This window comes from Artibeus jamaicensis, unplaced genomic scaffold (assembly GCF_021234435.1).
Source record: "Artibeus jamaicensis isolate MK-2021 breed Jamaican fruit bat unplaced genomic scaffold, CSHL_Jam_final contig_414, whole genome shotgun sequence".
NCBI lineage: Eukaryota > Metazoa > Chordata > Mammalia > Chiroptera > Phyllostomidae > Artibeus > Artibeus jamaicensis.
Window position 1 is genome coordinate 4401961 of NW_026521822.1, and position 18376 is coordinate 4420336.

At 36.5% G+C, this 18376-nt stretch overlaps 1 protein-coding gene and 1 pseudogene across 1 annotated transcript in view; both read left to right on the forward strand.

The window, feature by feature from the left end:
- The window catches only part of ENOX1 (ecto-NOX disulfide-thiol exchanger 1), a 700008-nt gene that overhangs the window by 257100 nt on the left and 424532 nt on the right, over window positions 1-18376 (forward strand). The gene's annotated exons all lie outside the window — the stretch shown is intronic.
- On the forward strand, window positions 9883-11521 carry LOC128627469 (tigger transposable element-derived protein 1-like; annotated as a pseudogene).

Here is an 18376-nt window from a genome sequence, read left to right on the forward strand (position 1 = left end):
GGGAATCCAACCAGCGACCCTTACCTTTGCAGTCCGCGGTCAATCCACTGAGCTACACCAGCCAGGGCCAGAAAGTCCTACATTTTATTAAGCCACCATTCTTTTATCTGTGATTTCCACCCATTATGGAGTTTATATTTAGCAAGTGCTTAATAGGTCCCAGACACTATTATGTATACTTTTAGTCTTCAAAGAAGTCTATAACATAGATAATATTAATAATTTAATTTTATGGATGAGGAAACCAAGTCATAGAAATGTTAAGGAGCTTATCTAAAGCTGAAAAACTAGAAGGAAAAAAATGAAGGAACTAGAATTTTTATCTAGACCACAGACATTTTGGTCCTACTCTCTTCCCCACCCCCCATAAAGTAATATTTTATATTTATTTATTTATTATTTTTTAATTTTTGGCACTATTATAGATTTTCCCCATTTCTCCTCAGTTTTCTAACTTCCCTAGCTTGCACCCCCATCTCCTGACCTTCACCATGCTAATGTCTGCATCCATGGGTTATGCATATATGTTCTTTAGCTAACCCCTTCACCTTTTTTCATCCAGTGCCCCTATACGCTTCCCTCTAATATTTGTTAGTCTGTTACATTAATCCATGCCTCTGGTTCTATTTTGTTTGTTTATTTTGTTCTTTCAATTCCACATATTAGTGAGTTCATGTGGTATTTGTCTTTCTCTGACTGGTTTATTTTGCTTAGTATGATAATCTCCAGGTTTAACCATGCTGTTGCAAAGGATAAGAGTTCTTTCTTTTTTACCCCTGTGTAGTAGTCTGTTGTATAAATGTACCACAGCTTTTTTATCTATCATGTACTGATGGGGATGTAGGCTGCTTTCAAATTTTGGCTATTGTAAATAACACTGCTATGAACTTATATATACACAGAAGTAGGACTGCTGTGTCAAATGGCAGTTCTATTTTTAGTTTTTGAGGTATCTGCATACTGTTTGCCAAGGTGGCTGTACCAGTCTGCATGTCCAACAACAGTGCACGAGAGTTCCCTTTTCTCCACATCCTTGCCAGCACCTGTTGTTTGCTGATTTATTGATAGTACTCATTATGTCAAGTACAGGGTGATACCTCATTGTAATTTTAATTTTCATCTCTCTGATGGTTAGTATTTTAAGCAACTTTTCATATGTCTATTGGCCATCTGTATGTCCTCTTTGGAGAAGTGTTTATTCAGATCCTTTGCCCATTTTTTAATTGATTGTTTGTCTTCCTGGTGTTGAGTTGTATAAGTTCATTATATATTTTGGAAATTAACTCCTTATTAGATGCATCATTAGTGAATATATTCTCCCACATGGTATGTTCCCTTTTCATTTTGTTGATGGGTTATTTTGCTGTGCAGGCGCTTTTTACTTTTATGTAGTCCCATTTTTTTTTTCTTTCTGTTTCCTTTTCCCCTAGGAGACATATAAGTGAAAACTTTGCTCTGAGAGATATATGAGATTTTATTGCCTATGTTTTCTTCTAAAATTTTTATGGTTTTATGACTTACATTTAAGTCTTTTATTCATTTTGAGTTAATTCATGTGTGTGGTGTAAGTTGGTGATCTGGTTGCATTTTTTACATGCACCTGTCCAGTTTTCCCAACATCATTTATTGAAGAGACTGTTTTTACTTCATTGTATGCTCTTGCCTCCTTCCTCAAATATTAATTGACCATAAAGGTGTGGATTGATTTCTGGGTTCTTTGTGCTCTTCCATTGATCTATGTGTCTGTTCTTGTGCCAGTACCAGGCTGTTTTGATAACAATGACTTTGTAGTAAGTTTGATAGCAAGTATTGTGATCTGTCCAGCTTTGTTCTTCTTTCCCAAGATTGCTAAGGCTATTCATGGTCTTTTTGGTTTCATGTAAATTTTTGAAATATTTGTTTTAGATCTAGGAAATATGCCATGGGTATTTTAATAGGAATTGTATTGAATCTATGGATTGATTTCGGTGGTCCCATGCTCTTAATTAACTCTGCAATGCTCAATAAATCTAGTACAACATCTATAGTAGTTACAAAATTAATAAACCTTCCAGTTACAAAATTTAATTAATCACTGCAGGGAGGAGGTGGGATGTGGAATTAAGTCAGGTGATTTATTACATTTGGATTTCTTCATTCGTTCATTCGTTCATTCATTCATTCATTCAAGGAAGACTGTACTATATCAGTCTTATAGATGCTGAAGATAAAGCAGTGAACAAGACTTACCAGCCATGCTCTAATAGGGTTTACATTCTAGAGCAGGGAGGCATATGTAAACAGATAGGGAATAGGAAAGTATCAGATAATGAGCAGAAGGAAATAAAGCAAGGTGATTTGATTGTAACTGCTGAGTGATTCTACTTTGACTGGAAGACATTTTGAGGAGGTAACATTTGAATTAAGAACATTATTATTAAGGATTAGAAAAAAGTTTTCAAATATATCAAAGAGTATGGAAACAAAATAAAAACCATCTAGAGCATAGATATACTACATGTTTTCTAATTTACCTCTTCTCCCTCATAAAGAATATAGTTGAATTTGAGTAAGCTCTTAGTTGAGATACTTTTATTGATATTTCCACCTTACAGTTAAAACTTTCTCAACCAGAAGGAAAGCTGAATGGTCATATGTACTTTGATGCCTATCCTGTGATTTTGATGACCCCTTAGAGTTCACCCCAAAGTATGAATCTGTGCATCTTGGTTGTATCAGAAGCCAGGTGGTTTCAAATGGTTGTCATGTCTAATCAGATAAATTCTAAGCACAACTGGTTTTCTTGTGTTTTTTCTTCTTCTATCTCTCTAATTACATATTACATGCACATTTGATGGATTGCTCATAGAATCAATCATGTGTCTGGTTCCCACCTTCCTTTATCAATCATTTCCCATTTTAAATAGCTCTTTGCTCTGGTAATTACAGTAGCTGTGATTTTAAGGATTAAGATTTTACTCTATAAGGACTATTAATTAGGATAGGGACATGGAAACTGAGCTGTCAATTGATAGAGAATGCCAAGCATTTGAAAGTCATCCAGGGATGCTATAAACATTTGAGGTTTTTGTCTGGAAAACTCCTTACCTAGTTGGCATGTTTTTTTTAAATCCTAGTTATCTTTGAAGATTTAGCTAAAACAGCCACCATTTCCTCTTAAGCTTTTCCTGAAATCCATTTTTAAAAAATCTATGTACATCCTCCATCTTGCCCTTGGCCTGCCTCCTAAGGAGCTATGCCCTGGATACAGTGAGCTTGGAAAAGGCCTCTAGTGCTTCATGACATGTGTGTACTTAAGGACATACAGCTCTGGGCTATACTGAGATCCTTGAGGTCAGGGATAAGGAGTCATGCCATTTTTTTGTTTATTTTATGATTATTTTTCGGTGAAATTTACGTAGCAAAAATTTACCATTTTAAAATGAACAATTTAACAGCAGTGAATACATTCAAATGTTGTTCAACCATCACTGCTACCTAGTTCCAAAGCATTTCATTATCCCAAAAGGAAACCCTGTATCCACCAAGCAGTTCCTCCCAAGCAGTTGCCCCCAGCCATGGGCAACCAATTTAATTTTTTTATCCTCAGGGCCTTGCACAGTACCTGGCTCAGAGTAAGTGCTTAATAAATGTTTATTAGAATAATGAATGGATTACAGATTTTTAAAAGGAGAGAAACTGTTTTATTTAAATTGCTTCATTAATTCCTGCTATTTGAGGCTGACCGGCATGAGCTAGTCAGTGTGCTGGAAGACAGGCATGTCCTCATGGAGTTTAAAATCAAACCCAAAGCTGTCCGACAGAAATGTGACCCATATAAGTAAACCTTCCACTGGCCTCATATTTTCTATTACTGCTGTAACAATTAACACACACTTAGTGGTTTGAAAAAAACCTGAATGTGTTCTTGTAGTATTGAAGGTCAGGAGGTGAGTGTAATTCTCACTAGGCTAAAATCAAGGAGTCAGCAGGGCTACATTCCTTCTGGAGGAATCCATATTGCCATCCAAACCCAATCTGTGTTTCACAGAAAGGCACGTCTCAGGCTGAACTAACCATATTTCAAGTTCTCAGCTAGTACCTACCATATTGAACAGCACAGATCTTGGGGGATAGAGACACATTGAAAAATAATTACAAATGTGAGTGATATTTATCAAGAAAAAGTCCAGGGTCTGAGCCTCATACTGAGGTGTGGGTGGGTTTCCTGGAGAAAGCAAGACTCTGAATGACAAAGGGACTGGGTCCTAGGAGCAGAAGGTGAGGTTATGTGGTCCCCACCTCCCAGTTTAAAATCCTTGAATAGTAGTTTCTGTAGTCCTATGGCAAAAGTTCACATTAAGGATTTTGGGCCAATCTATGTAAAGAAATTATGAGATTAGATATGCATTTCTTATACAATTATCGTGATTGCTCTAGACATCATTTTCTTTTTTATCACTTCTCCTTGAGTGGTCTTTTTAATTGAAAGAAGTATTTTTTGTTCCATTATCTTTTCTCACAAGTTTCTCATTAGACCACAAGGTCAATACATTTGAATGGAATAGAAATTATGACTTTTTTTGTCTTTAGGAACTATGCATTACAATATATTTCTAGGAAGTGCTTTCTTAAACTCTCCCTTACCCAGGCAATTAGCCCCTAGATAAAATCAAGGTATACATTTTTATTCCTTCAAACTATAGTAGACTGTCATGCTACCTGTTTTGATTGATTTTCTAGAAGTGGAACCTGGTATAAAATTCCAAACGACCAGACAGGTATTTTATTGGGTGAAGAGAACTATACATAGCCGGCACTTTGCTAAATTACTGAGAAATCTGTAACTTATTCTTCTGGTGACAATCCTAGTTTTTAGCCTTGGGAAAAAAATGGTTACTTGTTACTAACCAAGGTATAATAAAAGCATACTGTAATACCAGCCCCTCAAGAAGAGTTTAAGTATTCATGGGTCAGCAGGAATGCAGAGGTGCCTCTTAGGAACAGTTTAATAATGAATTTTGATGGTTGGAAGATAGGGACTGAATGTTGGTACTGAAATCTTCTGTGCTCTTGCCTCTGTCAGTAGCTGATGTATTTTCCATTTGTCAGGGCAGGACATGAACAGTAATGAAATCAGCCATAGCGTAGTTTCCTGAGACTTGGCTTGTTTTATGAAAACAGTCTTAAGTTTGGCAAACTCTCCTCTCAGCTCCTCTCTTGCCTGGTAGTGCTTGCTTCTTTTTCCAAAGAAAACTCGGAGACCTTAGGCATCAAGTGGAGTTAAACTTCCTGTTAGTTCTCCTTAAACTACCAGTAGGTAAAGCCTATGCGAGCTTCTGCCAGCCTCTGCTTCCTTTCAGGAGGGCTTTATGGTGATTTATTTTAAGTAAAGTAAATTATTAAAAGGCCAGGTGACTTACCCCATACTTGACTGTTGCACTTTTTAAGTGTATTTTTTTCATTACAGGTGTTTAAAACAAATTTTAGATTCAGTTTTTGGTGAAGTATTTAGCCCAGGCCTTTTAAAGCAATGACTCTTGTAGAACATCTGCATCTTTCCTGTGCCCCCTCTCCAGGAAGTGCTGTTTCCTGTAGCTGCTGCTCCTTCCCCTCTGCCTGCTTCTTAGCTGTTAAAGAGGCTTCTCTTGAGTCTTCTTAATCCTCTTTGTCTTCTGTTTGTTTTCTTAGTCTTTGTTTTCAGGCCCCACTGTGCACAAACTTCTACAAGGGAAGGAAAGAGATCAGACAGCTTTAACTAGTCCATTTCCCTTTCAATCCCATTTCAATATGACATATAGTTCCTAGAGCATTAAGGAAGTATAGGCACAATACAGCTTGGTGTCTCTCAGTATGGATGACAGTCATTGTGGAGGAATCTTGAATAACCTGGATTTTCCACACCCTGTGTCTCTGTAGTGAACCCTATTCATCTCCACACAGTGATTCTTGAAAGAGAAAGTTCCCTATTATGATGAATTGTGTTTGTAGAGAACCAGTGGTTTGTGTTTACTGAGAATTCAACCATGGCAGGTGTTTAAATAACTCAGATACCCTAGCCGGGATGAAAATTGAAAATAAAAGTATATGTTTTAGTCAGAAGTTTTAGAATTCTTAGTGTTCTTCCACCTCTCATGATTTGGGCCTATAGTGAATTACAAAAATTTAAAACTTCTAAAACAGTATGCCTAATGCACACATTAAATTGTTTCCATTAGTGTCTTCTAAGCACTGATTTTAACCCAAAAAGTTAATTTAAGTTGCTATATTATACATTAGAGGTCAAGCTAATGTCATGGGTATTGCTCAGGCTGAAAGGGTTCTTACATCTGAGGAAACTGGTGACAATATTGCACTTTTTCTAATTGAAAGGGAAGGCTGTTTTGTGGGGTTTTTTCTTGATTGGCATCTTTATAACCTTTTAAGACCCCTACCTATCTGAAAAGTCCTTCACATGGGCTCTTGTTCTTTCCTATCAGATTGACACATATAATATTACATTTTAAAAAGCATTTAGTCTGTCATGGGTAGCATTAGCCTTGGAGATTTGTGGCTGATGTTGTCATTTTGTGAGGGGAAATTGGTTAAATGACAGGAGAAATATGGCAGTTCATGAACAAAATTCTTTCTGAGTTTTGTTTTTCTGTTCTAGTCATTCATATTTCTGTCACTAATCCCATTAGGTCAAGGGCTTAGAGGCATTTTATACGAAATTGGCATATGTTTTGGTGGCAGTGGTATGTGTTTTAGCATCAGAATGGTGATTTTCTTTTCTGCTTGGGAGGAACAATAGGTTTCAAATATCTTTTATTTTTAACTTGAAAAATTAATATTGCACAATACATTTTACCTCGGGAAGACCTTTAAGGCAGGATACTGAAGTTTGTCTCACTTTTCCCATAGTCAGAGAACTCCTCAAACTCTTTCCAGCAGCTGTAAAGGCCAAGCAATTGAATTAACTTCTGTGGAAAGACTGAGGTTTTTTTTGGAGATTGTTCTTTTATTTGTCCTAAAGTTATCAGGCACCCGAGGAAAACAATATATTTTGGGTTTGAATCTTTAAGAAATGTTCATGTATTGGAAAAAATTAGTCAGGTTCATATTGAAGTGGACTGTGGAATGAAACATCTGTAGCTGTCTGTGGATGTCTGGGTGACATGCTTGCAGTAATGTGTTGCCAGCTTACATCTGGTATAGTTTGTAAGTGCTGAACAGATGCTGCTGTGAAATAGGCCATTGTCACAGCAGAGCATGGGAACATACAAATATCTGTATTCTTGCAGTGACAGCCATTGCCTTTTGTTCATGCTAATTATGAATATGTCATGCCATCCTTGTATTCATGGAACATACTGACAGCTGTCAGAAGAGAGGTGTGAGGCAGGACTGGATGAAAGAAGGTGAAGGGATTTGCCAAAGAGCATATATGCACAACATATAGACTCAAGGCAACAGTATGGTGATGGCCAGAGGACATGGCTGGGTGGGAATGGGCAAAGGAGGGAAAAATGGAGACATTTTTAATAATGTCACCAATAAAAATAAAGTTAAAGAAAATATCATGCCCTCTCCGAAATATCAATACACATGTGATAGCAAGAGGTGGCAGATCCTAGAGGTAAAAGTCAAACTAGCTACAGGGGATTCATACAACACCATTTCCATGGTACAAACAAATAACTCAGTATTATCAAGTGGAACTGGAAGAAGGGTGTGTAAGAGTGAATATGAACATTTCTGAGTGCTTTCTTGGTTGTAGACACCCAGAAGGATGTTAATTTATAGGGGTACATTAGTCCTGTGAAAGGAAAGGTCACTGAGATGAGAAAAGTGAGCAGCATGAGAACATGAAACAGTGACATACAATGCGTCCATGTCACTAGCTGTCATTAGTGTTTAAGCTTGTTAGTTTTTCGTGCTTGCAATCCTTGACCCAAAAGTTGGAGCTTGTAATGTCACACAAGTTTCTCTCTCTTTCTGGGATGCCTTATATTTTGTACCAATGAGATCCTTCTCTGTTTCCATGTGCCTCTAAGATTTTAAAGAGAATCAAAGAATGCTTAAGTTATATCTGTCCCAGAGGTAATGGAGTGACTCAGTGATATCACTGAGGGGATGATTTTAAATTTCATGTCTTATACAAAAGGTGATTTCTATGCAAAAACTGTAAGAACTGACCTTGAGGATAATCAGATGTGACCCCTCTAACAGCAGACTAGATTCCAGGGGGATGGCTGCTGAAAGCTGTGGTGGATCAGCTTTGCCCTTGTGAGTCATGTTTGCCACAATGGAACACCTAGCAACTGATTTCACTGCACAGAACACATCTCACTTTCTCTGCCTCTGGAGAGTGCCCACTGGAGACCTGTGTCTCAAAAGGCAGGTGAGCAGAGATTTTCTGTGCAAGAATTCAGGACAAGGCAGAGTGAGATTTCTGTTTACAGCAGCAGCAAAAAAAAAAAAAATTGCTCTTTCCACTCTGTTTCTGGAGGTGCTGACTGATGAATTAGATGAAATCCATTAGTCCTTAAGCCACAAATGCAATGACCCCCATGGATCATCCTTGTTTTCATTGATCGCAGAGCCTGAAAACCTTCCTCACCTAAGCCCCTGGTATATGGACTGTTGGAAGCAGAAAGATCCCAGAGCTTCCAAAGGACAAGAGAGCAAAGTAATGTACTACTATCTTCAATTTGGTTAATTATCTCTGGGTTTTTTGTTGTGGTTGTTCTTTTGTTCTTAGCATTTGCTTTTAAGCATTTTGTGGCTACTTGTTTTTTCTCTGGGGAAAATTTAGATGCAAAGGCACAAAGTCTTACAATCTAGTGGGGTAAGAGGCTTATGTAAACCTAGAATTCCAGCTGATGGAATTGGGAGGAATTTTTCCAGGTTGATTCTCTATATTGTTTTTTTGTTTGTTTGTTTATGTCTTTGCCTATACAGCTATCTACAGGTGTTATATACATTTTTGTTTGTGTATAGCAATCTTCATTTTATTGACCCTGTCCTCTTTCAGTGACTGCTCTTAATATGGTATCCTATGATCCCTTAATTTGCATTCATCCTAAAATTTTTTTCTACTGTATTATACTGTTGACCACCTGCATCTACTTGAAATTCTCGCTTCTTTTTGCTTCTGAGATATTTCTAACTCCTGGTTCCTCCTACTTGTCTGATATGCACATATATAGGCTTATCTCATTTTACTTTACTTTGTGATGCTTTGCAGATATTCCGCTTTTTACAAATTGAAGGTTTATGGCAACTCTTCACTGAATAAGCCTGTTGGCACCATTTTTCAACATTTACTCACTTTGTGTGTCTGTATCACATTTTGGTAATTCTCACAATATTTCAGACTTTTTCATTATTAATATATTTGTTGTAGTGATTAGTAATTGGTAATCTTTATTTTATTTTACTTTTTTTTTATTGTGTTACAATTGTGCCCCCATTGCTAACTCCCACCCTCCCCTACTCTCACAATCAATCCCTCTCCATTGTCCACATCCATGAGTCCTTTGTTCATGCTCCTTTGCTTGCCCCTTCCCCTGTTATCCTCCTCTCTTCCCTCTTGTCACTATCCATTTGTTCTTTATTTTCAATTCTCTGGTTCTATTATGCTCATTTGTTTGTTTTGTTGATTAGATTCCACTTATAGGTGAGATCATATAGTATTTGTCTTTCACTGCCTGGCTTATTTCACTTAGCATAATGCTCTCCAGTTCCTGTTACCATTGTAATTGTTTTGGGGCACTGCAGAACTCACCCATGTAAGATAGCAAACTTAATTGGTAAATATTGTATGTGTTTTGAGTGCCATTTCCCCTTCTCCCTCTCCTTCAGTCTTCTTATTTTCTGAGACCTAGCAATATTGAAAGTAGGTCAATTAATAACCCTACAATGACCTCGAAATGTTTAAGTAAAAGGAAGAGTCATACATCTTTCACTTTAAGTCAAAAGCTAGAAATGATTAAACTTAGTGAAAAAGGCATATCAAAAGTTGAGGTAGCCCAAGTTGTGAATGCACAGGTAAAGTTCTTAAATGAAACTAAAAGTGCTACTCTGGTAAACACATGACTAATAAGAAAGTGAAACAGCCTTATTGCTGATATAAGTTTTTATGGTCTGAGTAGAAGATCATACTAGCTACAACGTTTCCTTAAACCAATGCCTAATCCAGAGCAAGGCCCTAACTTGTCCTATGGAGGCTGAGAGAGGTGAGAAAACTGAAATAAAAGTTTGAAGCTAGCAGAGGTTGGCTCATGAAGTTCAAGGAAAGAAGACAGCGGCAGAGCTGTTAATAGAAGCTGTAGCGTTATCCAGAAGATCTAGCTAAAATAATTAATGAAGGTGACTAAACTAAACAGCAGATTTTCAATGTGGGTGAAATGGCCTTGTACTGGAAGAAGATGCCATCTAGGACTTTCATAGCTAGGAAGGAGAAGTTAATGCTGGCTTCAAAGCTTAAAGGACAGGCTGACTCTTATGTTAGGGGCTAATGCAACTGTTTAAGTTGAAGCCAGTGCTTATTTGCTATTCCAAAAATTATGCTAAATCTACTCTGCCTGTGCTCTATAAATGGAAAAACAAATCCTGGTGATGGCACATCTACTATAATGTGGTTTTCTGAATATTTTCTGAGATCCACTGTTTAGAAAAAAACAATTCCTTTCAAAATATTATTGCTCGTTGGCAATTCACCTGTCACCCAAAAGCTCTGATGGAGGTGTGCATTGAGATTAATGTTGTTTTTATGCTTGTTAATACAATATTCATTCATTCTCTAGCCCATGAGTAAAGAACTAATTTTGACTTTCAAGTCTTATTATTTAAGAAATACATTTTGTAAGGCTATAGCTACCATAGATAGTGATTCCTCTGATGTGTCTTGGCAAAGATTAACAGCCTTCTAAAGAGGATTAACACTGCTAAATGCCATTATAAGTATTTGTGATTCATGGGAATAGGTAAAAATGTTAACCTTAGCAGGAGTTTGGAAGTTGATTCCAACCCTCATGGATGACTTTGAAGAGCTCAAGACTTCAGTGGAGGAAGTAACTGCAGATGTGGTGGAAGTAGCAAGAGAACTATAATTACAAGTGGAAACTGAAGATGTGATTGAATTGTTGCAATCTCATGACAAAACTTCAGCACATGAGGAATTGCTTCCTGTGGATGAGCAATGAGAGTGGTTTCTTGAGATGGAATCTACTCCTGGTGAAGATGCTGTGATGATTGTTAAAATGACAATTAAGTATTTAGAATATTACCTAAATGTAGTTGATGAAGCAGCAGCAATGTTTGAAAGAATTGACTCCAATTTAAAAAGAAATAATTTTTTTGGTAACATACTATCAAATAGTATGTCATGCTACAAAGAAATTGTTCATGAAAGGAAAGTTCATCAATGTGGCAAACTTTTTTGTTGTCTTATTTTAAGAAATTGCCACAGCCATCCCAGATTTCAGTAGCTACCACCTTCATCAGCCAGTGGCCATTAACATCAAAAAAGGACCCTTCATCGGCAAATATATTATGACCCACTGAAGGGTCAGATGATGGTTAGTGTTTTTTAGCAGTGAAGTATTTTAATTAATGTATGCACATTGTATTTTAGACATAGTGCTGTTGAACACTTAGTGGACTATAGCATAGTACAAACATAACTTTTGCATGCATTGGGCAAGCAAAAAGCTTCTGTGAATCACTTTATTGCAATATTTGCTTTAAAGTTTGCTCTGGAGCTGAACGCACAGTACCTCTGCTACCTCCAACCAGTTTATCCAGCTCTAGGCCCAGATTTCCCAACGGTGTGCTGGTACACAATAACAAACACATGTTTGAAGACTGACCAAAGGGATTTTACAGATTATACACTTCCACCACTTCAAATCTCAAATGAGGGATTGGAGCCTTATATTTTTCTATCTCTTTTTTAACAGTCTCTTTGGAAGGTAGTCTTAAGGCTGTTAATCTTAAGCACAGATTCTTTCCTGGAGTTCAAATCTAGTTGAAAAACAAACATAGGAGTCAGACAAATTGGAGCATGCACTAGAAGCTTTATTATCAATGTGGCTGTATTGTAGAATATGGCTTATATCTATGACACATTGGGCTTCTTAATACAGCCCCATTGATATAAACTGACCCTTCAACCACAGGCAAAGCTAGACAGCCCCAGTTTTCCCTGGCTGTGGCAGGCTGTTGAAAGAATAACAGATTAGGAGGCCCTACACCTCCTGTGAATTTGAGGGAGGAAGGCGATGAGCTGGACAAGTTTTAATTCTTTTTTCCAAACACAAAAATCAGATAAATTACTTCTTCCCTAAGAGAACTGAATGAGAAGGAAGGCAGAGAAGGAAGGCAACTTTATCATCTTATAAAGTTGATGTTCTCTCCCCCTATGGAAACATTTTGACTTTCAAGTCTTATTTAAGAAATAAGATTCTGGCTGCCAATGAAATAAGATAAGGCTATAGCTGCCATAGATAGTGATCCTCCAATGGATCTTGGCAAAGATTGACAGCCTTCTGGAAAGGATTTACCATTCTAGATGCCACTAGGAATGTTTGTAATTTGTGGGAAGAGGTCAAAATATTAACATTAACAGAAGTTTTGAAGAAGTTAATTTTAACCCTCGTGAATGACTTTGAGGGACTCAAGACAATAGAAATTGTGGGACCATTTTATTAATGACATCTTGCCTTAAATATTCAATATGTAAAGTGTTGCAGTGAGGAGAACAGAATCTTTCCTGTTTTTCTTATTTGCTCATTTCTTTTCAACATGCTCTCCATCCTTCTCTTCCTTCACTCCACTGCAACACTTTACATATTGAATATTTAAGGCTTTATAATCAAGCCATCTTTCATCCAGACTCAGAGTCTGTAATGAGTCTGGATGAAACACACTCATTCAGTCTAACCAACTGCAGTCTGTTTTGTTTTGTTTTCTTTTCCTTTCTGGTCCTTTTCTTCCACTGAAATTGCTCTCAGTGATGTCTTAATTTTTACTGCACCCTGTCCCCCAAAGTTGTAAAACTAATTATATCTGTTTCATTTTCATACCACTTGACTATTGTGAGACACTGATATGACTGGTACTCCTTTTTATTTTCAATTTTCAATGCCTTTAGTCTCTGAAATCCTCTAGTCTTTGATATCTTGTTCTTTCCCACAGCCTTTCTACGTGTTTTTTTTTCTTGCCCCTTTGTCTTGTCTTTTATTATATCCTCTTTATGCATCTGTGGCTTCACTACTATTTCCATTTTAGTGCATTCCAAAGATTACCTTCACTCCAACCATTTTATCCAGCTCTAGGCCCAGATTTCTCAACTTTCTGTTTTTTTCTTGCACACATCTTACTGGAACTTTGAAATTTGAGCATCTCTAAATGAAACAAATTACATCTTACAAAAAATATGCTTCTGTTTTTTAATTCCTTCTCTTTGTTAATGTTATCACTATTCCTTTTGCCTCCTAAACTGAACATCTCGAATGTATCCTCAGTAATATTCAATGCGTCCTAAACTGTGCTGGGTGCTAAGAAAACAGAGACAATTTCAGAGTTCCTGCTTTCAGCCAGTATTCAGACATTAATTTAAATTCATTAACAAAGCACGTGATTGGTACAATTATAGAAATATTTAAGGGTGCGGTACAGAGGTGACCCAGAGAAGGGAATGACTGGCTTTTACCAGGGTGTGCTATAGGTTATGAACTGGGTTTTCAAAACCAAGTTGGGTTTGTCAAGCAGACAAAAAAGGAAAAATACCATGTGAAAAGACATGGACCTAGAAACAGCATGATGTGGTCAGGAAGCTGTAAGGGGCTTACTCTTGGGAAGTGAGAATAGGTGGTAGATGAGGTTGAATGAGAGCAGCAGGGGCCAGATGGAGAAAGAAAATTTATGCCTTGCTAAGGAACTTGTTTTTTTTATACTCTGAGTAGAAGATTTTAATAAAGGAAGAGGCATTGTCTCAAAATGACTCTCCAAGTAGTAATGCCAGGATATACTTTGCTGAAAGTGTCATTGGGACTGTCTTTTACCCAAGACTTTGGGTGACAATGAGAGTAAGGCTTTCTTGAAGGTCCATGAGCCAGAGCAAAGGAAATAGGGAAACAGAAAACAGAATAGCTGGTAAATTAACTAACAAATATCCTGGGTGAATTATCTGAGGTTCTTCTATCCATATACCTACCTATCTATCTATTGACCTATCTCCCTATTTATTTATTGTCCATCTGCCCATCCGTTCATTCATCCATCCATCCAATCTATCTCTCTGTCTGCCATTGCTAATTATTTTATGCTTATGTGGCATGCTTTACAAGAGAGCCCAGTGAGAATAAAGAATGAGAGATGAGATGGGCAAACATGCCTCAACACTGTTAAGGAAAAGGTTATTTTAGGAGCTACATGGTTTGGAAAGGGGTGTGGATGTAGGCAGGAAGATGCCTTAAGGAAATATTGAGGTATTCCAGATAAAAGGTTAAGTGAGTAGATGAATAAATAAAGGAATACATTATATCTAAGGACGTACAGCTATATATTGTCTGTTACGTAATTTTTAAAGTGTTTCTTACAAAGAGATCTCAGCCATGTTGCATAAAATCATTGATTTAATAAATATTTATTGATTACCTACCTGTACAGTCAGCCCTGGGGATCTGACAGACTTGTGCTTGTAAAAGACAGCATGAAATCATTGTTACACTTTCCTGCCATACCCAGCCTCAGAGTACTCAGCTCAGACTCCTAGCAGCTACTGCTAATGGATCAAAATGGGCTTTTCAAATAATGTCCATTTGCCTTTTTCTGTATAGTGTCATTAATAAAATGATTTTTTAAACAATGATTTTAGTGAAAAGAAATATAAGGATACTGATGGATCTAGATCAACAAATGAATGCAGAACTTGAATTTTGGCAGATCCACAACACCACATCTTGGGAGCTTCAGGGTCTGTCCTTGGTGATAGTGTGATTACAGCCAGAGCTGCTGCCCTGTCAGGGTGCAGCACTTCAGAAGCTTGATTCTTCCTTACTTGTGCTGTTCTCTCTTCTCCTGTCTTGAGATCTGACTTCACCCTTAGAGTCCTGGGTGGGCTGAGGCAGATCTAACAAAATGTTTCTGGGAGGAGGTTATCATACTGACACTGGTTCGGTTAAAGTGTGATTTTCCTCTTTCTTAGTGACAGAAATGGCCACAGAAGTCTCTGACTTTCTTCCAAAGGTACCCTGATGTATTTGCTTAGTACGACTCTTCATTGATTGGCAAAAGCTGAAATTTTAACTCAGATATTGGCTGTTCTTAATCTAAGTCATTTCGTACAAACAGGGCACTACATACCAGCAATTCTAGAAGGTTTCATGTATATCAGGGAAGGGGAAAATAATCTCTGGATTAGTATTTTGATGTAAAGCATTAACTTGACACTAAGCAAAATACTGTGGTTGTGATTATACAGTATCTGCTTTAAATCAAGTTTATAAACAATAGTGCTGGTTTTCAAAGAATTTAAAAGAGAATGATACAGGCATATCTCTTTATTTCATTTGACTTTATTGTGCTTCACAGATTTTTATTTTCATTTTTATTTTATTTTTTACAAATTGAATGTGTGTGGCAATCCTGCATTAAGAAGTCTGTTGGCACCATTTTTCTAGCAACATTTTCTCACATTGTGTCCCTGTGTCACATTTTGGTAATTCTCACAGTGTTTCCAACTTCACTATTATTACATTTGTTATGATGATCTGTGACCAGTGATCTTTGAGAAAGTTTGTGAAAGGAAGAGTCAGTTGATGTGGCAGATTTTTTGTCTTGTTTTAAGACATTGCCACAGCCACGTCAACCTTCAGGAAGCACTCCCTGATCAGGCAGCAGCCGTCAGCATCCAGGCAAGACCCTCCACTAGCAAAGAGAGTAAGACTTAGTAAGGATCCAATGATGGTTAGCATGTTTTAGCTAAAGTATTTTTAATTAAGGTATGTGTATATAGCACCCACTTAATAGATGACAGTGTAGTGCAAATATAACCTTTACATCTACTGGGTAACCAAAACATTCATGTGACTTGCTTTATTGAGATATTGGGTTTATTGTGGTGTCTGGAACTGAACCCACAGTATCTCCGAGGTATGCATGTATTCTATCAGAAAAAATATTTATCAATGAGGGATTTTTTATATTAGGTTTTAAAAGGAGAACAGATTGACATTTTTATAGTAGGAGAATATTTTCTGTGATTTTTAGAGACCTGAAGTAAACATTTTTAAGTGTTGGAAAGCTTTAAACAGGCTGGAGTCTCATTAGAGAGCAGAATGCCTAGAACTCACAAATTGAAATATCCTGCTATAAAACTACTGTAAAGAAGAAACCAGGAAAAAGCATGAATGCAATTCAATAATATTAAGCTCTGCATTTTTTGTTTGTTAAACTCAGAGAGGTTGGAGGTTACATAACCATACCCTGATACATGTTATGATTTACAAATCTACCCTATAAATTCTGTTTCTCCTTCTGCAGCTCTGATTATGGGAGGGGAGCAAAGTGAGTGGGTGTGTAGATGACATAGTGACCCCTCCTCTGTGAAGTACGCATCTCTGTTCCTCAGTTTCCCTCATCTAAACTGGGTACATTTATCATTCTCATTTTCCTACTTTCCATAAACATGTGAAGGATACTTATTTATTGGACTACATCTAGACAGGGGTAAAATTAACTTTAGGTATTATGTTTATCATCTCTGGCAATTATAGTCTTTTAAAAAAACAAAACAAAGTGTCTCTTGGTAAGCAGTTTGGTTTTTGGATATAATTTTGTCCACTTTAAAACATGTAAACATTTAAAAAACTATTATAGAAAGGTTAGATAAAAGTGATAGAACTCATTAGATTGAAGATCACATGGTTTTTAAAACGATAATAGAGGTTAAAAGATTACAGATGAATGTAGAGGTGGAGAAAAAGCACTTGATGATAATATTGTATTAAAATGTTACTTTTTTAACACTTCAAAGTAAGGTGTAAGGAAATACCTTAATATTGACTTTCCTGTTAAGGCTTGGTTGTTACATAGTTTTTACTTCAAGCTTTAAAACTACTAATTACTCTGTCATGTTTTAGTTATATATATTTTTTTCTCTATCTATCCTAGTGATTTTAAGAAAGTTCTTGGAAAGACTAATCAGGAATTGCCATAAGGGTACTTTGTTGATATTATGAATAAACAAATGGATTTCTTGAATAGAATAATGTTTTTCATTGGCTGAAATGTTTAATTCTAAGAGGAAAGGTTGTACCACTTATTCCCATGTTAGATGGTCTGGGCCTGGTCACTGAAATACTAATAGACAGGATTTTAGTCATAATAATTGGCATAATAGATAGCTCCAATATTAATAATGGCGTACCCTTAAATTTTATAGTACTTTATACTTTGCAAAGCATTTTTACATACATGAACATTTAAACTCATTTTATTTAAAATATATGGATAGTTCAGTAAGTTATTAAACTTTTCAAAGATCTGTCTAGACCTTTCCCTCTGATAGTGAAACAATATCCTATAATTATTCTCCTCTCAAATGATACCAGTCCAAATTATACTAACTTCCTAGAGTTCTTAGTTTCCAGGCTTAGCTCTTTGTCTTTCAACAATAGTACTTTATTCCTCAAATAACCATTGTTTCTTCTGTATTGCGGCAGATAGAAGTACTTTAATAAAGAAAAAATCATATTCTATCAGAAGATAGATATCTGTTCCTGTAAAATGTATTTATTCATCCTAAGTATTCATCTTCCTTGGAAGTGCTAGAAGAATACAATTTATATGACATAATAAGTGTATAATTCAATTATTTGACCTATGCATTGATGGTTTGCCCTAAAATGACTACATTTTGAATATTCAGAATACCTTAAATTTGTGTCCATGAGTTTACCCCTTATTATTATTACTGTGGAATAATTATTTATTTTGAAGAAAGTAGTATTACATCATAGAGAAATTTGCTCTTATTGTTTTGAAAATTAAATAAATCTAATGTCTATACAGACATAATGGTCTGTTTATATAAATAACAAATGGGAAAAATGTAAACTTTACTATTTCCAGAACAAATTACATTTGTGTAAGAAATAAAAATTTTAGTAGCAGAAACATTTTGTTGAAACTTGTCTTATAAAAATAGTCATTTCTGGGCAGACGGGGAAGATGGTGACAGAGTAGGATGGAGCGGATTCCATTTCCTGTACACATGGGAGAAAATCCTGGCAGATCTACTGAGGAACAGCACAAACAACCAACAGTTCCCCAGCATTTATGAAAATAAGAGGCTAGAGATTGTGACAGACATGGAAGGACCAGACAGCGGCAGGTCAGTGGGGTC